The following is a 25,893-nucleotide window of genomic DNA, read 5'->3' as shown; positions in this document are numbered from 1 at the left end:
TATGACTGAGGATAAAGTGTCTAAATGTGGTTTATTCGAAGTGTTTCTTGTCATGCAGAATATATCCAATATGTTATGAAGATTAGATAACAGATTAATTGTTTTCGAGGTTGTATTAAAAAAAATCTGATATAAAAGTATTATAGATTTAGATGGTAATAAGGATTATTGTTGGTAGACAAAGCAACAATGTTGGCTCTTGTAGGATAGATTGCATATTTATCTCTAGTGCAAATATTACTGCACTCTAGTGCGCTATCATTATCCTCCTGACCTTGATATAACCTATCTTTCTTCGTCTTAGCTCTTATCTTCCCGTTACTATCAATTTTCTCTCCGTTGTTGATGGAAATTTCTCACTTCACTTTTAATGAGTTACATTAATTCTTTAGGTTTTTTTTTTTTTATCATTGTCCATTACAATGTTACGGCCGTTAGCATTGTATTAACTTATTTATTTACTTTTTATTCGGAAAAGAGTGCACACTTGTTCTTTATAATTACTTTATTTAAACGTTTCTCAATAACGTTCATTTATTGCAATACGTTTTGGAAAATAATAATTACAACATTGTAATATAACGTAATATATTTTAACTAATTGGTTTTAGTCCCTTATTCTTTCTTGGTAAATTTCATCTATTCAGAAATCATTAATTAAATCATGTTTCGGGACTTCAGATGCACTAACATATTTGCCTCCTTTTTTAATTATTATGTTGATTTTACATATTTTCTCCAGTCCAATATTTTATATCTGATAGTAAATTAGTGCTATCTGATATTTATTTGATTTTTACAATTAAAAAGTATTTAATAATTAAAAGGTAAGTAGAGGCTATTATTGACCTCAATTGTCAAACAACTCGCAAGTAAATAAATACTCCAAATCCTACTTTCTTTGAACTCTTATTTTAAATAATGCCTGGTAAAATTATACATTTGGAAAAAAAAATACCCTAAAGCCGATATAAAATACGTACCTCCTATGTTCCTATGTTCGTGGTAATTTAAAAAAAAAAACAAGGTGAGACTAAATTTTACTTGAATTTTTCTGCAGTAATATTCAATTAAAAATAAATTGTGAGCAGTCTTGATAACTGAAGCCAAACTTCCAGAAATGAAATAATTTATTAATAATGATTATACATTCCCGCTTATAGCTTAAGTTTAATAATAATTAAGTTGAATAATTATCAAGTTTAAGACAGAAAATGCCAATCCCAGAATAATTAAAATAATTAGAATAGAATAGTCATTTTTTCTTAAGTCAATTCCGCAGGAAATTTTTTTATATCGTAATAGCTGAGCATGTATGTCAAAAGGAGTCACTTAATCACTCAACCGGACCAATTCAGTTACCTTCTCTCACCTCCTGCTCTCATGTCACCCTATTATAAAATTAAACACATCCAGCTTTTCCCCTCACTTTCCCCTCACAAGCTCAAGGGAGCTTCCTCCTCACAACTTCAGTTTCATTCCTTCTTGCGTCACGAAATCAATTTCCTCCCATATATTTTTTTTTCCTTGGGTATACAACGGTGGTAAAGTAGTTTCACTTCGAAGTATAAGATTTTATAACATAATTAAAAAAAATAAGATAATAATTTTGTCGAAATAAATTGATGTAAGAAAAATAATTTGGCGCGGCGCGCGCATCACAAAATTTCTACTTACTAGCCTACTTTTTAAAATTAATCCGCGCTGATTTCAGAACAACAAACTATAGCAGAAAAACAAAAGTATAACATTTTACAAAAATATACTATTTGTTCTATTCATTCTATTGTTATAGGATCAATATTAAAAATGTTTTTATGCAGCTATACTATGAACAGAAAACTTGAATAAGTTAAGTGAGATTAAAGGTTATTTATTTAATAACTCGTGAGGACAAGAAAACGTTATCAGGCTGCCGAAACGGCGCAGCGCCCACTAGTTGAAACAGACCTTTTATTTATGAGTTTTCCGTCATTCGCCGTTACTCTATATGACTTTCACAGTTAAATATATATTTGTTCGTGAAATCTGTGGGTTTCCAATGAATGAAATAAATTTAATTCTTTTACATTCTTACAAAATGACAAAGAAAATAAATAAATTTACAAAAACGCATAGGATTTCTCATCAGCTAGAGTGACTTAAATAAAAAACTTTATAACTTTGAATCTATTTTAAACTGAAAGAAAATATAGAGCAAGGGAAATAATAAAAGATTTAGTATTTTAAATCTAATGGTTAAATAGATTATAGTCCTCCCCATTCCAAAAACGTCTTAAAGTAACTTTCTGATAATTTATTCTTACCAAACGTGTCTCTTCTCATTTCCCTTAGGATAGTGGAATACATCCTCTGCTTCTCTGATGTCGCACAGAAAGCAAAAAGAGCTGTCATCAAGGTCCTAGGGTTTCCTATTAAGATGTAGGGTTTTTGTTCTAACCTTTATTACCGTCCGCTGTGTGTTTTCTTGTTGATGTATGGCACCTAATCTAGATCAAATTCTAAAGTTTTGTACAATTAGTGAAATTATGCTATTCTCTCTATTGATAACTTTTTCATCGAGTTCACTATATCATTTATACTCTTCTTTTTTTGTGTCTCCGGTTTGCTTAAAAATTTCTGAATATTAATTCCGCTCTTTATGCACATCTCGTTGATGATAATTTCCCGCGCTAATTGTTTTGTAAACCTTTGATCTGAGGAAAACTGAGAAGCATAAGGATATAATTCAGAAGTAGTACTATATAAATATAATGATTGGAGAAGTTTGTCGGGGGGTGCGGTCAGCAAAGAACAACATAAATAAACAAAACCATATTTATTTATTTTATGCCGTTTCGTTTTGTTTATTTATGTTGTTCTTTGCTGACCGCACCCCCCGACTAACTTCTCCAATCATTAATCTACGGTCAACTATCTACACCTCACTATATAAATATAGTGTCTTTCTTCCAGTGCCCAGGAGGTAGAGCTTAGCTTGCTGTGGCACTCAGCAGATAAAGCAATTGTTTTATAACCTTTCTAGTGACTGCATCAAATACTTGATATTTGGCGGATATTGGGACTTCTTTCTCATATATGACATCCACATCCATGTGCTATGTTCCATGAGGCTTTCCTTTCAAAATATTTTTGATGACAGAGTGTGTGGGTCAATGTTATTCCTAAGTACTTGTACTCAATTACAACTGCGATTGTATCTACTATCTTTTGTTGTTCAACTTCCTTATGAATTAAAAAAAAAAAAGTCAAATTTTGTTTCTTAAATATTTTGTTGAGTCCGTATTAGTAAGTAGTTTTTTCTATCATATTTGGAATTGTTCTTGAAGATGTCAAGAAAATCGCTGGAAGAATAAAGAACGACGGCCTGCACAATCAAATGCTTTTCTGAAATCCATAAAGAAGGCATAATCATTGTTTCGTTTTATGGATTTATTTTTTTTCAATATTGACTAGATTTTGGAGGATTTCTATTGTGGAATACTCTTTCCTGAAACCAACTTGAACCTCTGTTAATATCGTATATTTTTATCTTCAATAAAAGTTTCCAACGATATATAATTCGTCTATATATAATGTGTTTTCAGATTTAAAAATTATTTTTCTTCGTATCTCCTTGAGTTAATTCTCACACCCTTTTATATTTATCTTTTTTTAACGAATAGTAAGAATGTGACAAACACACAGAGATTAATTTGTAAGACATGGTTGTTTCGACCCTAGGGACCTCATAACGTGTATTTCCGTCGAAAATTTGAATGTGAAATTTTTCTCAATGGCAATACTTCTTACTATGTATTTCATAAGTAGGTAAATGCAAGTGAAAATATGACATTTAAGGAGAAAGTATTGAAGCTTTCGTATACTTAAGGAGACACTAATCTATTCGTTATCTTAATGGACGTTAATAGCTGTATCAAAATTAAATCTTTATACTTTTAATTCTTGCCCGTTTACAATTCTACAATAATAATAATTTAAAGATGTTCAGGCCTGGCTAGACAAATACCTACTCATTTTAAAATTAAACTTGTATCTTGTTGATAGCCGTTGCGTCATTCCATTTATCATGCCGTCGCTGTTTAATATCTTTAGATTAGTGCAAGAACGAACAATTCTACAATTTAAAAAGAAAACTATGTGAGAAACGTTGAAAGATCGACTACTTAACTTTTTATTCGCTTCTTAGCTAGAAAACCAAGCGTGTGCCTCATAGTTGGTACTGAAATAGTTGGGAGTTGCTATCCCGATTGTCCTTGTTATTAGTGTATACAAAATATCACTACTGAAACAGTGAAATATTTTATTTCATCATTACTTATACTGATTCCCTATAAGTAAGCATTAGGCTAGTAATTAGTAAGTAAGCTTAATGAATTCTTGGCATTTTACTATTCAAAATTCATTCGGTTATTTGAGCTACGTGCTGATTATCATCAACGTTGAACTCGCTCAATGTTATTGAGGTTTTAGCAATCATATCAGATTATAAAAAATAAAACTCTTTGCATACTAACCTAGTCTATACAATTTTATAATAATAAATCTTTGATCAACAAGTTAGGCTTTATCTTGATAATGTAGGATTCAACTAAATAGACTCTTATGTTGTAAGTGTTTAATATTATCGCAGTTGAGGATGTTATCGACAACATTGTAATCGGAAAACAAGTTATTAAGATTGCTAGCTTTACTATTCTTAATCATATTTTATAAATGGCATTTTTCCAATAGAATTAAAACGGCTTAATTGTTGGCCATAAATATTAAAATCATAAATTATTATTTATCTGTCTTTACTGTAAAGATATAATGTGAAATAAAAAAATAAAAAAAACCTTTCCCTTGCAAGAATGTGGCCTTCATGAATACTTCTAAAGCGGATCCTATAAAAACAAATGTAAAAATCAACTACCTGGCAAAAAAATTCTACTTTTCGAGTTGATTCTTGAATTCAGGTTCCCCATTCAGGATTTTGAGAAGCGTGTATTTTAAATTATTTCACAATATCGGTAATGAATTCAAATGAATGATTTGTTAATATTATATGCATAAAAAACATATACTGGTTTTATTGTCGTCAATGCCCATGCTATGTAACCTTGGTTACATTTATTCGTTCATTGGATTATTAAAAATGGACTAGAAGGTAAAACTCTTGTGATTACCTTTAGTAGTGAGATGGGTAAACAGTGAAATCCCGATAGCGGATTATAGGGTAGCAACTACCGAGTGATAACGTGTTCCGGTAATAGGTAATTTTAGTAACCCATTAGTGGTGACAGATGTAAATCCACAGGTTGGTAGCTGCTATTCTATTATCCGTTATCGGTATTTCACTGTTGCTCTGTATGCTCACGCTTATTCTGAAATGTAGATAGACAAATAAACATAAGAAAAAAATTAAAAGTCGAAAATCTTAGTAAACAAAAGAAAAGAAAAAAATACTACCTATTGTATAAATAACTTAGATAATACTATAATATAAGAAAATAATACTATTTTTTAAATAATAACTAAAAATACATTCTATAAACATTTCATTGGGTACAAATTAAGGAATATAAAAATAAACTCAACAAATTACTGATAATTAACATATTTTATAATTAAAAACAGAAAAAAATTAATCTAAAGTTTCTTGATGAATTAAAAGTACAATGAAAAAATACTGAAGCTATGTCAAACTATACAAACATGAGTTGAATATTTAAAAAAAATATTATGTAAATATAAAAAATCTGAAAACATCATTTACTTTATTGTGATGTACCTCAAATTATTTAAGGTAATTTAAAGCTGTTATCTTGCGAACAAATAGAAAATTTCCAATATTAATTCATCAAACCCTGAGTAAGTAGTTAATTTGAAACTTGAATTATGATGTAGATTTGAAATTTCCTTATCAGCTTGCCCGCACCATCGGATTTACTATATCTTGATCCTAGTCAATATTAAGTTGTATAATTTAACATTTGTTTATCTGGTTCGGAATTAGAGCAACTGTCGCGAAGAGGTCTTGGGGACAAATTGACATTTATAAAAACTTTGATTCATTTTGATGTCTTCTGATTAAGAACATGTTTTAGCTGCGATTCAAGGGTGGAACTAATCAATTCCTTTTACTTGTCATCGAGATGAATAATTCTGCTTAATTTAACTAAATAGCGAAAACTGGTCCAAATCTGGTTGCTGTCCGAAAACCGGCCATTTATGACTTTCACATGGCCTGCATAATTTGGGTACCGTTAGTCTCGCACTTATAAAAATCCATAGGTATATAATAATTTTTCTTAAATATTTTAAGATCTAAAAGCAAACGGTTTCATCTGTATATTTCCTTTTTTGAATTATTTTTTCTTATGTAGGAATAAAAAATGATATTTGGAATAACATATAATAACAAACAAGGTAGAAAGAATTTAACCATATCCTTCTATGCAGTTAAATTATAATCCACAACACCTAACGTAAACCCACCACAATTTTTATAAATAAGAAAAACAGCTTAACTGATTTAAAAGAATTTGTTTCCCGTTCTTGTTTAGAACCGGTAGATTTATTGCAATATTTAATTTTTATCCGCTATCTTAAAGAAAATTACTGACGTACTAAAATTTGAATTTATTTTATTTATCAAAAAAAATTTCCATGAGGTCCTAAACCAGTTGAGGGTTTTCCGTTAAATAGTTATGCATAATAATACATCATCCTACGGCCAAAATGTAGCATTTTGTCAGCCAGCCAAGACTCTTCGGTTTTATTGTTCGACATTTGAGGAGCTCCAGACTAAAACTTATATCTATTGGACTGATATCGTTTCGCACTGAACAACTGGCTCAAAACGTCTATATATCAATGATTACAAAAATTTCTAATTCTGATTTCTTGCTTAAGAGAAATCTCAATTCGGTGCAAAATTAATTTGATCTGTAAGAGTACAAAATACGTTTTGATCTGAAACTTCTTATTTATTTTTTTATAGACCTATTATAAACAGGAATGATTAATTAAGACATTCATGAGCTCATAGACGTTTTAAGCTTAAGATCGAGTGATTTTATCCTATCTTAACTGAAGGTCCATTATGTTGTTCTTAAGTACCCCAGAGGAACTGCTTCCCAACATAAAGGGCTCTCTGGTGAAACCACTTCTAAACAACTTTGAAGCATAAACATAGTCTTACCTGCTCTGAATTGGGAAATATAAGAACATTAAACCAAAAATAAAAAAAAAATTATATCAAGTATGGATATATTTTAAAGTATAGAGCAAGCAGTTGTGGTTCGTTCCCTGTACTTTTATTTGAACGGATGTTATTGTTAAGGAAAAATACATTACTCTTTCTAAGTAAACATCATATTATGTTTAAATTGTGATAAAATAATATTGGTAATTTTACACTAAATATATTCAAAGGAAAACAGTGGGTATCAAACATCTTGGAATAAAACGAAATACCAGGCTCATATTTTTGATCAGTTATTCGGTTATATTTAAGAAATAACGGATTAACCTGTTCTTTAAAAATTACCACCCATTCCTACTTCCTCGGCGGTTTTGAGGACAAATCAGTTTCCACCTGATCCGGTTATCATTGGACGACATCTTCAGTAAGCGATTCCTAAAACGTTTTGTTTTTTTTATCTCTATAGGCAATAATTTTAAAATACTCTTGCTATATTTGATACCATCTTATGTGTAAATATTTCAAGAGAAACATAACATTATTATTGTGACAGTGATTAATTTAACATCAGGTTGAATTTATAAGTTACAATGTGAGCGTGAGCCCCTATCTCATATGAATCTGACTTAAACATTTCAAATATATCGAAAAGATAAAATGTAGTTCATCTATGTATATTTTTATAAAAAAATTTCTGTTTTAATATTTGTTATTAAATATGTTATGCAGATTTTGTAATTGAGCAAGAACTCTTGTGTTCAATCGGACGCATCAATCTAAACTTTTTCAATCTTCATTACAGTTTAGTTTTAAATTTAATTCAAGTTTGAAGTTAATCATTGTTAATAATGGAGTTCCGAAGGATTACTAATTGGTTTATGCAAATAATTGCACTCTTGTTGGTTTTTTAAAAAATAAATTGCCTCACAATTATCCTTTAAGTAGTTAAATATGTATAAAAAATAGATGAAATACAGTGCAAATGAAACATTTTTAAATTCTGTATTAATTCCTGAGCTTCACTGGCCCATGAGTGGTAAACTTAGCATTGACAAGGAGATGATGGTGTCATTTCATATAAATAGATTATACTCCTAAGTTGCAAAAGGAATGTAATAATTAAATATTATTGCTACGGCGCTCTGACCTTCACTTGCGGCACACCTTGCTGCATACGTTTGTGGCACCCAGTTTTGGAACTACTATTTCAGAAGGCTGCTTGTTAGAAACGCCGTACTCCAAAGATCATTCCATTCAAAATGCAGATACCTGACGCACGGTATCTAAAGTGGGAAAATAAGGAGCGAAAAGTTTGAGAATTGTTACAAAATCTTCAGAGTTTGACTAAAAACTCTTTATATGAGGTAACGTCGTAAATAGTTTGGGCCGCCCGCCCATAGCTCAGTGATCAAGACGCATGCACGTTTTGAGGTATTTTGCATGATTTGAGATATTGTCCGATTTATTATGTTTTTTTTATATTGCATCTTAATAATTAAGTTGATAATAATAATATTAATAAATAATGTCTAAAAATATATAATTTTAGGTTTTGACCACTTATTTTAAATCCATGAATTAAATACCTATTAACTACTTTTCGATATTGCTCCTTTGCAGGTTATTCCTGTTTTGTTTATTATTCTCTTTCAATACATAATAATATATTTTAATAATTTATATTCTAATATGGTATACGAAGCTTCTGATGCATGGGTCAAACATTTTTACATTACCAATTGGATACTGCAGTCGCCAAGGCCATCATTAACGTAATCAATGATAATTTATCATTTTTTTAAACTAACTTTTGAAGATGAGATTTTGCTTTTTGAGAGTGATGCAGCTCCGTGCATGTTATTTGTATCGCATATAATTTAAATAGAGTGGCAAAACTTTGCGAATTATTTACCGAAATTAATAATCAAATCAATATTGGAGGGGAAACATTTGTAAACGCATATTATGGAATTAAATATTTCTAAATACCATACTATGGTCTAAAAAGGTATAATGAGCATTCCACTGTTTCTTGAAGTATAATACTATCAGGAACATGGTAAGATCTAGCTTTATTTCATGGCTTATCATTCTCTCAAATTAAAATAATTCATATTATGAAGTGGTCAGGGGTGCGGTCAAAAGAAAAAAAAAAAGTTAACAACTATTTATTTGTCGACGTTTCGACTTTGTAGAGCTTCAGTATCGGTTCTGTTCAAGTTGAGAGCTTTCGAAAGTTTCAAAAGCTCTCAACTTGGTTCTAAGTTTCGAAAGCTCTCAAATTGAACAGCCCTGATAAAGCTCTTGTGACAAAGTCACTCGACGACGTTTCGCCCGCAAATAAATAGTTATTAACTATTTTTGTTTCTTTTGACCGCATCCCTGACCATCGTCTTTATAATTTGAAATACCACGATCAATTATATATATATAAATAAAATAATTCATATTGCAACTTCCAGAAAGCTTGGGAGATGACCAAAGTACAGATAACTCATTTTTGTCGTTTTTTGGCATACCAGCTTAAATACTGTGACAGCCGATAAAGCCTGCATATGATATAATTATAGGGATGCACACTAGCTAGCGTGTCTACTGTTACTATTAACCATATATTACTGTTTTACTCTGGGGAAGGTACTGTCAAACTCACACAATATTTACTACGGAAGTAACGTCATATCGCAAGTATTTTGTTTTTTTAGGTACTCTGCTCAGTTCGTAGATAAATAACAAGAATAACATTTATTTATTTATTTTTGAAAAATGAGTTGGCGTAAACGTACAAATTGTTCGCTATTATGGAAAGCTGTTTCCTATTCTTACTGCTAACTTCTCACTAGTGCTTCTAGAAAAATCTCCCCCTGATGATAGGGCAGCGTGATCTCATTCAGCCATGTCAGCGTCTAGCCCCTGTACTAACCGTTCTGGTCTTCATGCGTCGTGCATTAGCTTATAGCGCATCTTGTTGCAATAGCTAGTTAGAAAATTGTCACCAGCCAAGAGACGGCAGTTGTAACATTGTGCAGTCAGTTAAGATTGAGTTGACCTTTATTAGTCTAACTATTGATGATAACACCGATCACGTCCGTTGTCGGTTGCACTTTGGTCCGATTCATGGTCACGGGAATGTAAATCATTTACATCAATTTTAATCGGATTTATGAACGGTACTACGTGTAACGCACGTGCTTTCTTAAGCTTACCATGGACTATTCCTTCTTACAAGGTTTAAGAAAAAAAATCATATAATTAAATTTTCATAAATATAAAATGCAGATTGTATGAAGTGTGCCTTCAACCTTATGCCTCAGGCACTCCTTCACTTTCGAATCGCTGGTTTGATTGTAGTGGATTGTATAAAATAGTGATAAATAAAACATAATTAACTGAACAAAAATCTATTGCATAAATTACAGTTGAAGTAGGGGTGGCCCATACAACAGGTGTGTTCGTTAATTTTGAATAATGAGTCTATGATTTAATGATGCTGATGATAGTTGAATTGTATTGATAGGTCGACTTACTCCATAGCTCGGTTATCCTGTCTTCCTTTCTTGATTTCCTCCCCTAGGCACTTCAAGGTGTCTCTACTCACTCATTTCTCTAGTAGAAGATATATGAAGAGAAATAAGTGGCTACCTCTGGCCAAGGCTTGCAAGCGAGTGTCAGTGTAAGTGCCTTTGTTTTCTCGGCTACATGGGGGGCTGGGTTTGGGTTACGATTAGTCATATCATAGTGGTTGTTTCAAATCTTCCGTTTGTACGGAATACAGCTACTCTTATGAATGTTTATATGTAATCATTACTAAATTTTAATTCTTTATAGACCTCGTTAGTCCAAATAAGCCTCGTAAAATGGTCTCTGTGCGTGTTTCTGTGTCTGCCTACATGAACAACTTAGCTAACAAAAAGAAAAACCATGCGAAACTGAAATTACATTTTTAAGACGGGTATAAGCCTGAGATGTTACAGAACTTATTCGATAAACTAAAGGAAGTTACACTTATAATCGATTCCACTTGTAATATTAACTATTTTTTTAAGGATGGATCAAAATGTTTTTTTTTTTAAAATAGTCAAATCATTAAACAATCAAGTGATCTTTAATATAAGCTAGATCGTATCCTCGTTGGCCATCCGGGATGATACAAAATTAAACCTGACAGCTCGTGGTTAAGTAGTACTGACCAAGTACATCGGGTGGATACATACTTATTAATTCATTATTAGACTTAATTTAAATACTTTATACTTTAAATTACCATTAAAACTGTGTTTTTTTCTTGTTTAAATTATATCTAAATTGTAACAATAACAAAAACTGATCCTTGGGCTGGAAATTGCTTCTTACTTTTAAGGCATGCACATTTTACGTCTATTGTAGTGTTATCTGAGAGGTTGAAGAGATAAAGCACTGTTTTTCTTCTTTTCTTTATTTTTATAGGAAAATTAGCAGTTTTTTAGTCTTTTCAAATACTAAATTTTAAAAATTCTTGGTTTAGTTTTTAAAATTGTCTATTTATGTCGGTTCCTTATAATAATACATATATCTTGAAACACGTAAAGAAAGGAAGTTATAATGTTAGTCTGTAACTGCTGAGAATAGGGGGTTAAATATATACCTTTTTTCTTGGATTCTGAGCTATGTTTTTAAAATTTAATTGCTTTTTCTTGCTGTCTGTATCCTGCAATCATGGGCAAAATACTTTACCTTGGCAATAGCCATTTTTCTATACTTTTTGATTGTGTATTTAGTTGAATTGTTGATACACTTGAAACGTGTTTAATAATGAAATACAAATACTTTTTGTGTGCTGGTTTTTAATTGAAACAATTTGACTACCTTGTACAATTCCGACTCTTACTTTAAACTTGTATAATATAACTAAATATAAATAAATAAATTAGGACATTACACGTGATAGTAAATATATTCTGAAAATAACAATCAATGCCTTCGAAAAAATTAACAATCCCGAGCTCTCACAGGATTCTGACCGAGTAAAAGTTATTTAGTAAAATTTGCAATTAATGTAGAAAAAATGATCAAATAATCATTTTAACCGGAGAAACGCAAAAATACAAGGTTGATTAATAGAGAATACTTATTTCACATACGCTCGCGTCCATGAGTGTGTGTACATAAATTTTCCCTAACTTATTTTAGAAATATATGTAAAATGTGCTGCAGAGCATAAAAAAAAAATTGTGTACAGAAGATGCTGGACGTTTGTTCCTTAGAATTTTTTTTTTTAATCGAACTTTATTTATTGATAGATATTACAATTTGCCACACCGTTATGGGCAATAGGTAATAGTGATAAATGATATCATTCTTATTAAAATAAAATAAAATAAGAATGAAGAATAAATAAATAAATGAAGAAAAAAGGTACATAAAAATCAATAAAATCTCTCTTAAAATATATAGAAACAGGATAAAGAAAATTAACACAATCAATCTATGTACATGAAAAAATCAATAAATAACTTAATGATAAAAATAAAAGAATCTCTAGGTCATATTTACGCTCCTATCTTTGCATTATTAGTGTTAGAATTCAGAATTTCATGATTCTTTGGTTGTTTAAATTAAAAGTGTATTTAAATTTTAAAAATGACAGGAGTTGATGACCTATGAGTTTTAGCCCTTTAAGCCCAAACAAACAAAATAATGTGTAGGGTGTGAGGTGTTTTATGCACTTCATACTTATAATGCAAGATAAAATATTGGAACTTCTAAGTAGTTCAGTGTGTCTTTGAATTACTTTGGAAGTAAAAACATTAATTATCTTGATTTAAATATGTTATAATAATGTAATTTGCTCTTAATTTTATCATAATTTTAGTCAGAGATGTTATTTAATTAAAAAATCAGTTAATGCTTGGAACATTGTCATATTTCACTTAATCACCTAATCACTTGATAAATGGTCTACAGTCTTCTAAAAATTTTGATCACTCTAATTTCACAAAAAAAAAAATTAATTGTAATGTTTTAATTTCGCAATACGCAGCCGGTTTCGTTCAGATTCCCTATTCTTATATGGGTGCTATGTTCTAAATTTCCATTACGTTTAAGCTAGCAATATGCAATGGGTTTTTTTCTGACTCCATGTTACTTATTAGGACGCTATGTTTAAGTTTGTAATTTACTTATTTATTATAATTTGTACTTTATTTTATTAAAAGGTTGGTATAATTTGTTTGTGATAGTTGTTTTGTTAATGCCTGTAACATTGGTATGGAATAATAAACAACTTAGTGCCTGTATAAATGCAAGCCTCAAACTAGCTCCCGGTTCAAATTTAATCGACTGGTTAGCGGTAAAGTGCACAAGAACGTGTTAGCTGTAGAAACGTTTTTTATAAGAGAACCCTACCTCGCATTTATTTTTGTAGAGCAATAGTTACCCAGTGGTTGAAGAAAGTGGACAACCATACCAGAAATTGAACAATGTGTGGGACTGTCGAGGTGGTTGTGTTAGATAGTCTGACTTCAATTGACAACATGAGGTACCCTATACCAGAAGGCCTCCGCAATACGTGATCATGCAGGTTAGGTAGCTGGTTAGGAGATGAATGGACAGAATGAGTCGTACGGGTTCGAGCCATAGGTCCCCCGAAGTATAGAAATTTCGTTCTGCAGATTACGATTATGCTGTCGCGAAGGGGGTTGCAAGTTCTAACGGGTACGAGCCGTAAGTCCATTCAGGAAAGAAGCTTCGTTCTGCAGATATGAGTTTGATGAGATATGACAGTCAAGTGGGGACCTAACGGTTACACCGGTCCTTACGATAGGATTAAAAGTGTAGGGGAAAAGGAGGTGACCATTAGGAACTAGTGTGAAATAAGCAGGTTGAAGAATATATTGAATCTTAATGTGCTTATATGTCCCAAGAAGGTGCCGGTTCTCCTATAGCCCGGGTTAATGATTCTGCTAAGAATGCTAAGGATTTATTTTAGTTCAGTATATACTTTTGTTTACATTTATTTGTTAAAATAAATTTATTATAATGATGATACTAACATGGTTTATATATTAAAACAGTTAGTTATTTACAATTCAATCTATAAATACACATAATACACTCCGTATTCAGTATATATACTTTTGTTTACGTTTATTTATTAAAATAATAAATTTATTATTACGATGATGCAGACATAGTTTATACATTAAAACAGTAAGTTATTTACAATTAAATTTATAAATACACATAATACACTCCGTACTCAGTATATACTTTTGTTTTCGTTTATTTATTAAAATTATAAATTGATTATTACGATGATACTGACATGGTTTATACATTAAAACAGTAAGTTATTTACAATTCAATCTATAAATACACATAATACACTCCGTACTCGAGCACGGATTGTGCCCATTTGCACTTACAATACTTGATAACAAACAAAAGTCAAAAACATGATTTTTTTCCCTTACCTCCTGGGACAAAGAAAAAGGCATTTACAAATGAAAAAAAATACAAGCAAAAAAATAAAACATGAATGCTCAAACTACTAATTTTGTAGGTTATTTGTTTTGGGAAAACGTTTTTACGGTGTGCATGTAAATTTACAGAATATGTTCTATTTTTGCGAAATATTTATTAAAGAAAGTTTATATTAAGATTAAACTACATATAAAGCTATAAGCGACATTCCCAACCATAATTTTTTTTTTAATTGAAACATCTATACTTTTTTTTTCTACAATTCAAGAAACAAAAAAATTTATACGGTTGATTTCGTGATGCGATTTCGATTTTTTATTTCCTGACGAGAGGTGGTTGGGAAGGACACTGCTGATTAGTTCTAGCAGTAAACTTCTATATTGTAATAGGAGAGGAGGAGATTACAGGAGTTCAACAATATTGGTCCGATTTAGGAAGCTCCTTTGAGCTTCTGTTCTGTTGCAGTATAAAAATTGTCTCACTAGAATTGATTAGAGAAATGAATGTTTTTCTAATTGTTATTATTATTCCAAATTAATCTCTTTATAGTGAACTATAATTCTAAATTGAGTCTTAACGATAAAAAGTGGAAAAAATACCATAAATAGAATGATAACGAGTTTTCGAATATTTTAATCAAAATACCTTAAAACCTTTATTTTATTCTTTTCGTAATGAGCTATGATTCAAAATTCTATAGTATGTTAAAATTGCAAAAATTGTAAAGGATGGTTATTTTTGTTTGTCTAGCCATGTTCCCCTCTTAAACTTTTCATATTATTAGGGTAAATTAAAAGAATTTTTATTAGTTAAGGCATAGGCTATGATACCCCCGAAGTTCAAAACAATCTTCATACAATTTAAAAAAATAAAGGCTAATCGTTACTGAGCCATTTCGGATAAATTTAATTTTTTTTAACTTTATGAGAATTTGTAACTTCATAATGTACAAAAACTTTGTTCGGTATTTAAAGGTTAAGGAACAATGTGCAAAAAATTATGAATTCATTTCTGATATATTATATTTACCCCTTCTTAACGGACAAATTTGTCTTCACTGTAGGTGTCCGTTGTATGTTGTAGATGTTTACCGTATTTAGTTACATCAAAAGTTGTAAATCATTAGTAGATGTGAAGTTCTACCTATACCGATGTATTACCTACATTACACTATTTTGGAAGGAAGTTTAAAATATCCTTTCGAAAGAGTAATATTTCGTCCGACTCCAGATGCCTTCCTAGAACAGCTTAATGTGCGTACGGCGCTCCACCTTTGTTACTTCCAGGTCATCACGGAGGCTTCTTCGAAATTCATGCCGATCTTCCTGACTCCTCTCCCTCCCCTCCTCCCCCCTAACGCTTCCCTACGCCGTCGGTGAGGTGCCGTCTTAACTAGTCTAATGGCTTTGTTCCACGGCGATTCCCCTCTCCCTTCAGCGGCTCCTGATTAGCGTGACCTCTGGGAGGTCTTTCAACTTCTAAAGTACCCCTTGTCATTCTTCCTTCCAGCAAGGGGTACTTAATTCTTTTGATTCCGACTTTTCTTGGAAACATTTCAATGACTTCATTTGCAATCTATTCAGCGTTTGTGAAAAGAAATTTGTATTAATCAATCCTTTGCTCAAATAACATGAAATTAGATAATGCCGGGATAATGGCAATAAACTCTGAACTTTATTGCGAAAAGGTACAATAGAAGTATTTAAATATTTTTTCTATTAACTTCACTTTCTTTTATATGAAATATATTATAATGGAAAGTTTTACGGTCGTGCAAAATTTCAAAATCGAGTTTTTGAAGGAATTCCAAATAACCAAGTCTATATAGCGATGCTGTGCGTGAGTGACGAGTCTAACTCGAGAACCAATCTGAAATTACATATTTGAAGCGAGTGTATATCTGGTGTATTTCACCAACGTTTTAGAAAAAAACAACTGCCAGGAAATGCCACTTCATAGAAATGATTTTTGACATTTTTTCGATTTTCTCAAAAATGGCTCTGGCGATTTTAGTGATCTTTATATCAGCTTGGTGTCATCCTCATTGAAATAGTATAGCTGGGTTTAAATATTGAATTTTCAAAAATTCCTCTTACGGACCTATAGATTGATATGAAATAATATAACTATTGTATCCCCCATTGTTACTAGTAATATAAAATAAATGTGTAGCGCTATAACTCATGAGGGGTAATTAAAATACTTTGTAAGGGTTTCATTCCTTAGTACACGCCTTAGCTGTCTTTTCTTAAACTGCTGTATTCTTCAAATCTCAAGAAATCCTTAAATAGCAATTTTTATAGCAGCAGAAAAAAATGAATCAAAATTTCTAAGTCTCTTTAATTATGTCTATTTAAAAAAAAAATAAACATATCGCATTGTTAATATTTACAAACAATGGATTACTATATAATTACAGAATTAGATCATTTTCATTTTCCATGGTAGTTATTATAATAGTTCTTACTTTAACCAATTTTAAATATATAGTAAGGAAAATATCATTCTAAACAATAATTAAATAACTGTTCATGAAATCATTGAAATATACGAGGATTTATTTCATCTCAAGATGATAATTAAATAATTTGTGATGGGCGCACCAAGTTTTTAAATCTATATGATCCTCAAGTTATAAGTAATAATGCATAACGAACTGTAGACTCTAGTAAAAAGTGTAATACAGTCATCGATTGTAATAAAAAACAAAAATGAAATGAAAATATTAGCATTAACATTCATTGGTGAATCGCTGTAATTAATATTCAGAAACATATAAATTCATTAGGCATTATAATATTAATATATATTTATAGTAAGACATTAATTGATTTTCAAAGAATAAAACATTTAATTCATTAATTGATTCGGTACTTAAAAATTAATTTGTTGGATGACAGCTTAGAACCAGTCTCTTGTTTAAAATATTCCAGAAAATCAGCTGAGCAACTCTTAACCCGGTCGAAAGATAATTAAAATCATTAGAGTTATAAGTCGCAAATAAAGATGAAAGCAAATATAGTAGTAACGCATAGTGAAGAATGGACCACAGAAAAAAATGCCATAAAGCCATCGATATAAATAATAAATAAAAATGAAGTGATTAATAGGTATTAGCATTCATTTGAGAACGGCCGTTATTTATATTCAGAAATATATAAATCCAAAAGTAATCATAATATTTATATTAAAAACCTTAATTGACCTCCAAAGAATAAAATAATTTATTAATCGACTTGGTTATTAAAAATTGATTTGTAGAAAGACTTATTTGGAACCTGTCTCTCGTCTAAAATATTCAAAAGAATTAGCTGAGCAACTCCAATACCCGGATTAGAGATAATTATAATTATTATTACAATATATTCAAATTGTGAACCACTTCTTGTCAGGTTAAAAATTGTATGTAATTAAGTAAAATTTAATTGGAGTAAGTTCATTTACCTTTCAGTTTCATTTTTCGTGCTGATTACCGTTACGTGTTATAGCCTAAGCATATTATTTTGTAAGGAAAAGAATTCCCACTTGTTCAAATATTCTCCTATTTTGCCACTATCGAATGTTGACATTCATTGATCGCTCTGTTTGCTGCCTGATGGGATTCAGGTCCAAAAATATAATTTTTGAAATGTATAATTGTAAAATTTGAGCTTTTGGGAAATCAGTTTTATATCTACCTCAAACTGTAGTACAGGTCGCGTGCACGTGCAGTATTGTATTAGTTAACATAATAAACTTAAATTAAAATAAAAAACATAACCAGACAAAAGCCCAAAATTTTCAATCTAGTGTGAACCTAAATCCCTTTGCACATCAAAAAATGTTTTTTTCTTCTTAATACAATTTCGATAATCCGAACTAATTGCTGCAAGGACATGTTCAGATTAGAGAAAGTAGTGTAAACAATTCAGCAATATAACTTAAAATTATAAGATTGTTGATTTTATAAGTGAAAATATGTATAAATATAAATAAAAAATACTCTTTGTATAGATTTATTTAGAACGTGATGTTTACCTACAATAAAAATTTTATACAAAATCCTTTTCGTTTATTTTATTTATTTTTTTTTTTTACAACAATGTTTTTATATCATAAATATTAAGACGAATTAATGATTTTATTACCCCGAAATACCATTATTCAAACCATAGTTTGACTTACTACATATGAAACGTGTTTGATAATTCACCGCGACCATAGTATTATTTATTGAAATGCCACGTTTTTGGGATGTTGTAGTTAATTTTACCATATTGCTGCATGAAGATTTTCTCTGAATCATATACCTTTTATTTTTTTCCTATTTTTCTCTTAACAATCACGCTAAGGTAATTAATTAGTATTTATAATTTTTTTTTTATAAGAAATAATTACAGGTTTTTCCTTTCACACCTGTATTAATAGACATGCTAATTAGGATAAATTGAAATGATAATTAGTAATATTTCCGGCATAATTATTATTAATATAACAGTAGGTGCATGTTATCAACTACTAAAGCCTTGTGTTACCAGAGAGGATGCTAAAATTCATTAGGGAAATTTAAGATGTGTTTAATGTATAATGTTTTATCATGTTAAATGTTATAAGTATAGGATTGTGATCAGCTCGATTTCAAGTCTTGTTAAAGGTTAACTGAATAAGAGCTCCTAGCAGATTTTCTGAGCAACATGCTTTATAACTTCATGTTTTTGTTTACTTCTAAGTTTTGGTTGAAGTAATTTATTGCGACATGCCTAAAGTGAGTGAAAAGTGAAAGTTGCGTAAAAGTATGGCTACGTGTCTTGTTGATCTTCTGACTTGTGAGGAAGAGAATCAAGATGAGCTAATTGACAACTGTCATTACACTATTATTATTGTCATTCATTGCTTTATTAATTTTAAAACATCCAAAACGATACTAACACAATCGAAGCACAATATACGAGCAAGTAACCTAATATGACAACAAATAAAACGGTGACGAGCTCAGCTGATCTGTTGCGTGACACCATTCTCCATTTTACAGACCTAGAAACAGATTCTCAACGATATTATATCGTTTTAACATGGTAAAAGAAGGAAATATTTCTCCATTTAACTTTAGTTTTTCCATTTAACACGCTTTAACATATTAAACTGAAGATCATGGATACCCCTATTGTAGGAGGAACAAAATCTAAAATTTACCAACGATTTTAATCGGGTTTCCCAGATTGCCAAAAATCCTTTGATAATTTCTTTGATTTTTTTTCCTATTTTTTATACACTTTTAGAAAATACAGCTCTCTAAATAGTACAACCTCTTTGAAAAAGTTTCACCAAAATTCTTTGTTTGTTATTTACTGATTTGTAGTTGTTTATAATGTAACAAAGTGCGTAGTAAACGACTTACACATTGGACTTTCTTACATTGTTCACTATGTATTTCCTTAACAAGGTTCTTTTTCATTTGTATAAACCTTAATACTTTTATATTATTGACTAAATAACTGCCTATAATTTTTCTTTTCTGTTACTTAGTCGGCATTTCCAAAATGAGACAGTTTTCCTTTCGATATCTTTGCACAACAAATTTGGGATTCTTTGTTTGTTTTTTTTTGTTCTTTAATTGACTTACATTGAATAAAAATTTGGATTTTTATATATTTTGTATTATTTTATTCCATTTTATTTCAATCGAAAATGTATGTTGAAAATAGAACTTGGTCTTCTTATTTTTAATTATTTAAAATATTAGTGTTTTTTTTTTTTTTTTATTGCAATATTATATGCTCCTAAACCTTTGTTGATTATCTCGTTGAACCGAAAGATAGCTCCAAAGCCCTTAGTTTTTTTTTTTTTTTTTTTTTTAAGATGACAGCAGTAAACTGTACCAACCTATTAATTCCTGCCTGTTTATAATTAATTATAGAGAGCGTTGGAAAGTCTCCCTACTCATTCTCTTTTTGAAAAAAAAATTAAACGCAGTATAAATTTACGGTTTTTATTCATACCCTAAGTAATCTGTAGTATAAATTTCAGACTAATCTCACTCCTGTATGTGGGTCCAAAATGCACAATATCAAAAAGAGCCCAAACTTAGTTGCTAAGTAGCCTACTTTTAGTGCCAGAATACAATTAAAGTGAATTATAATGATAGTGTAATGTAGTAGTACTACAATGGTAAATAATATAAATCTAAATCACTCCTGACTTTATTAGAAAATCAACTTACATTTTATTTTTAATGTCATATTCGGTGTGTAAATCATTTATTCATCAATATATGCACTGATTGCTTTGTAGTTTTACATTCTTCCTCATAAACCAAGGTTCTAGCGCAAATATCTGGAGAATAATATCTTTATTTAGAAATAAATATTTATTTAATTGGCAAATTAATCTAATAATAATACATTGTTCTTGAGATAAACTTTATACTATAAACATTTTGAGAAGACTTCAGGTGTCTTTTTAATGGATGGTCCGTCAAAAATTCTGAATTTAAAAATGAAGGACACGCATAGTGATGGGTAATAATTAAATAATAGAAATTACTTCGACACAAACAATTATTGTTAGCTGAAAAAAAGTATTAGTTTTAATATAATGTCCTGTGGATTGCTTAATATATCTTCAACCAGAACGGCCCCGACCCCATCTTGTTTACAAAACAACAACTCCGTTTGTTTAACTAAGTATTTGTATTATTGATAATTTTTATATGATCCTATTCATATAATAGTTATTTAATGGGAAGAGATGGTTTAAAATTAACCCTTATCAGTCGCTAGTTTTTATACCTGATTCTCACTAGGTTCCGGTAAATGTCGAAAAAAAGTCAAGTTTGTAAGAATAACTATCAGTCAGAAATTACTTATTTTACACATATAGATGATTCAAGTAATCATTTATTTAGAAAAGGCAGTGATATATTTACCTGCAGGTGTTAATTACTCTGTTACAGATATTTAACTAATAAGCAGTACTGCCGATTCTTCCGACAAAAACATAGTCCTGATATTACTCGTTTTACTCGACAAATATCCACCATTTTACCCGCTCTTGACAATCAAAATTACTGCAACTGTATGATCGTTACAGTAATCATTGAATTTTTGCATTAGCTTTGGCGTAATAGGATCGTACAAGTAATGTCAGTGAAACAACTTTCACGTTAACTATCACATGCATACGCCTTGACAGTGAACTATCGTACATTTTCCGTTTTGCGGCAAAAGTGTTGGCCACTTCCTTGTCTAACTACTTGATAGTTACATTCACGGCAGCATTCGCTGTCGCGACGGTTTTACTGTTGTGAACGTTATGTCGTACTGGGTCTAGGGTTATCGGTAATAGTACAAGTAATCTAAGTGGACTAACAGTCGCATTAGCTGTCATATACTTCTTGACAGTGAACTGTTGCAGCGTATCAACCCTACCAAATTTAGTGGACGATAGGAGAGAAAACGTTGTTCTTATATATTTCCTCGAAAACAAAATTGTATAATCCCCTATGGGCTCCAAACAATAACCACTCCGGGGCCAAAACAAATCCACCACGGACACCAAAAACGAATTTTCCCAAAAACTTAAAATTGCAGTTCTTGCTTTCCACGTCGCCTACGACCGCAGCGAAAAAGTGCTGTTGTCACATGAGAGGTGACCGATAAGGGTTTCAAAAGTTAATGTAGCCATACAAAAGCTGCTAAAACTGTTCCTGATTGTTATTCTACACCAGATCAAGTGTCCCAGAATAAAGATTGATTTTCATTGATAAGGGTTAAATATAAAAATTCAGGTTTTGTTTACTTATTCCTCAAATCATGCGAACGAATCACCATAAGGTTAATTGTCTTTAATTTAATAATGACGAATTTAGATTTAGAAGTTGTCACTGAAAACAATCGTTGTGCCTTTTTTATCGCTCTATAGTTTTCTCTTCAGAGCCTAGAAAAGTATGATTAGAAATTTATTTCTTTAAGTATGATCTATTTAATTATTGATTATGAATAATTTTAACTGGTATAACAGTAGTTGATAAGTAAGGTTTTGTGCACGTGTGCTTTGTTTATAACTGTCATGATATTTATAGTCTGGACGTATGACAACATCAAGCCGTGTACTGTCTAGCTTGCTAAATGCGTCAGGGCGAATGCTTATTTATATGTATAGTCTATTTCTTTTTTTTTAAGGTCACAGTTGTCAGTTTGGTAGTAATGTCTCTTAAAGAATTAATGAACATAGAATAAATCATTATTTTACGATTGAACAATTGGAACTCATAATACAGCCTCAAATTGTTTATTGAATTTATATGTTTAGTCAAATTTAGTTTTCTTTATTTATTTTTTATTATTACATTTTGTATAGTACTTGTAGACATTAGTAATAGAACTAAGAGAACTTTTATTGAGATATATTAATTAAATGATATATTATTTACATGATGTACTCTGTGAAGAGAAGTTCAACTTTGGAAGTTCCCGTTGCTTCTTTCTCAAGCACGTCATTGGTACCACTAAAAACCAGTGAAACCAGCGACTCGAGTCGAGAATCCGGCTATTGTCAGATCTCCAATATAATTATCTATAATAGGTCTTTAGCCATCGCCGTTTCAACCTACGGGGAAAAATAAAGCTAGACAGAGATTGGATTAGGAGATTAGGATGATGAGTGTGATGAATTTGGATTTAATAAGCTCTGAGATAAATGGGATATTAAAATCATGATGTAGGTTATTGTTGGTTACATAGTAAGGAGCATTGACTATTGTTCGAAGGAGTTCAGATTGAAAGGATTGAATGCGTTTAATGTTAAAATTGTTTGCTCCCTACCACAGTTCTAGTCCATATGTATAGCCAAGTCAAATTAAATATTTTATTTTATTTATTGCGTGGCTGACGTGATTTTTGTTTTTAAACAATAGAAAATATTTCTTACAATCACTTGAAAATATTATTAACTTAACAGTCCATATCGTTAATATTAAAATTTAATCTCCCTGAAAGTCACCATTAGAAATTACAAGTTTGGAAATAACCTCCACGAAAATTAAGAGTAAAAAAATGGTGGTTTTATGGATGTTTAAGTGACATTTTCAACAATTTTCAATCTATTTTAGAAATACAATCTAGAAAGGCTAAAAATGTTGAAACAAAAATATTACTGTTGTATTATATTTGATTCAACTTAGTTTGATGGTTCCTGTTTTCAATGTTTTATCAGCATAAAAATTGTACCTAATGACTTCTAGAAGTTTCAGATGTTTAAGATACTGCTGAGCACTCTGTATTGTGGTTGAATGGCGGAAAATATCTATTTTTTCAAGGACTTGGATTTTGTTATCACTATTCACAAATTGATTGGTTTCGTAAAATATTTTTGTAATTTAATTGAAAATATTTGATTTCCAATTGAAAAAATATCATTATTATTTTTTTAAAGTGTTTCCTCTTTAATTCAAGATTATAAAATCTATTCTTAGAATAATCTTAAATTAATTAAACCTTTGATTATTATTATTAATTATTAGTATTATTATAATTATAAAATAAAATCTTTAAATTTTAGACAAATTTCCTGATTTTATTTTTTCTCAGCCTGATTTTCCTTTCTAAAGAACAATAGATATTCCACACGATAATAATTTTTTTCCGTCTATCTATACCAGTATTCATATTTCGAATTAGTGTTAAACAAAAGCATTAACAAATATATTTTGTCATCGCTACACATTAACTCTGAAGCAGATAGGGATACCAACAAATGCTCCAATGGCGTTGAGAAACGACGAATCCGTAATAGAAAGAGTGAATTTAATCATCCATCAGACTAACTATCTGCTTTCCACTGTCGTAACGATTATTAAACAAATTATAATTGCCTAGCTAGATAATATTTCAAATCTCACGGGAATGAGTCCCACTGGTGCAGATCAGTACACCATACCAAAGATATGACTATGGAACAACTAGGCCTTACCAAAACCAACAACCAACGGGCGTTGATGACTAGGCTGTTGAACGCCCTTGCAAAACTAACAAACAACAAATATATTTTGTTAGAAAATGTCTTCCGAACGTAGCGAATCATATATGTAAAAACGGTATATTCAGTAAAAGTGAATATACTATTATGTACCTAAGGTCAGTGTGGACGATTTTTAGCATAGTAAAGAGCATTGATGAGTTTATGAAGGGATTTGGGTTGTAAAGATTAAATGCGAGAGAAATTCAATGGTTTTGTAGAACACCTCAGTTTAACTCCGTATTTCCAAATAGGCCTACTTCTAGTTATGTGGAAAAGCCATTTGGAATAAATTGAAAGTAGAAGGCGCTTGTCTACTCGGGTACGATGATCTTTATGAATATTTTACCTTTTAGTCTAAATGCCAAAGTAAGTGGAATATTAATAATTGATTTATATGAATGTTTGCTGTAGCTTTAGGAAGAAACGTCACTATTAAAACAGTGAAAAAATTGTGATAGTATCATAAATTGTAATAGTATCATTTGGAATGTTTTAGTTGTGATAAATTACCCATTGGTACCTCTTCAATAATCTCAGATAATTGAGGGCATTGCCAGGAATAGATTGGGAACTTTAAAATTTAATCATCTAGTGCTTGCTGTTTTCTTTTAAGTGGCACTAGGATGGACTATCAAGTTCCCCGCTACCTGTAATTAATTTATGTAATTTGTTTAATTAGTTCGCAATTTTCGAATGTATTATAAAATATATCCTTAATTTTTATCCCTAACGATCATAGCATAAGGTTAACTTTATTTTAGAAAACGGTATTGCTAGGGTTTTACCCCATTACTTATCATTCCTAATGGTGTTGATATCCAATCCTTTGTTTGAAGGTATTTTTAAAATCGTTATCTTTTGAACGGCAAAGGGGCCATTTATTCCTCATTATTTCTCTCTGAATCCTGTTTTCAACATGCATGGTTTGATTTTCGTTTGTATGATCTATTTTTTTATTTATATATAACATATATAGAATATAAGGGATATATTTAAGACATAATATAGAAAATGGTTTACTCCTACAAGTCGTTAGGTTAATGATTTAACTACAGAGACGAAACGACTAAAGCCCTATTTGATTTTGGAACTGGAATTTATAAAACTAAAGTTTTTGCATTAGATGGTTAATGGTCTCTAAGTTAAAAAGTAAAGTTGTCCTCATTGATAATACTTTTTTTATTCCGACTTTTCAACGAAGTTTATGATCGTTCTTGAGTACAACTATTGAATGTTTATTGCATCCA

The 25,893-nt window shown here is 30.5% G+C and overlaps 1 long non-coding RNA gene across 1 annotated transcript in view; it reads left to right on the top strand.

The window, feature by feature from the left end:
* The window catches only part of LOC136796089 (uncharacterized), a 129,229-nt gene that overhangs the window by 89,795 nt on the left and 13,541 nt on the right, over positions 1-25,893 (top strand). The gene's annotated exons all lie outside the window — the stretch shown is intronic.

Source organism: Halyomorpha halys, unplaced genomic scaffold (genome assembly GCF_000696795.3).
Source record: "Halyomorpha halys isolate HHAL.00 unplaced genomic scaffold, Hhal_1.1 Scaffold2077.1, whole genome shotgun sequence".
NCBI classification, from domain to species: domain Eukaryota; kingdom Metazoa; phylum Arthropoda; class Insecta; order Hemiptera; family Pentatomidae; genus Halyomorpha; species Halyomorpha halys.
This window is presented reverse-complemented; position numbering and strand designations above follow the sequence as displayed.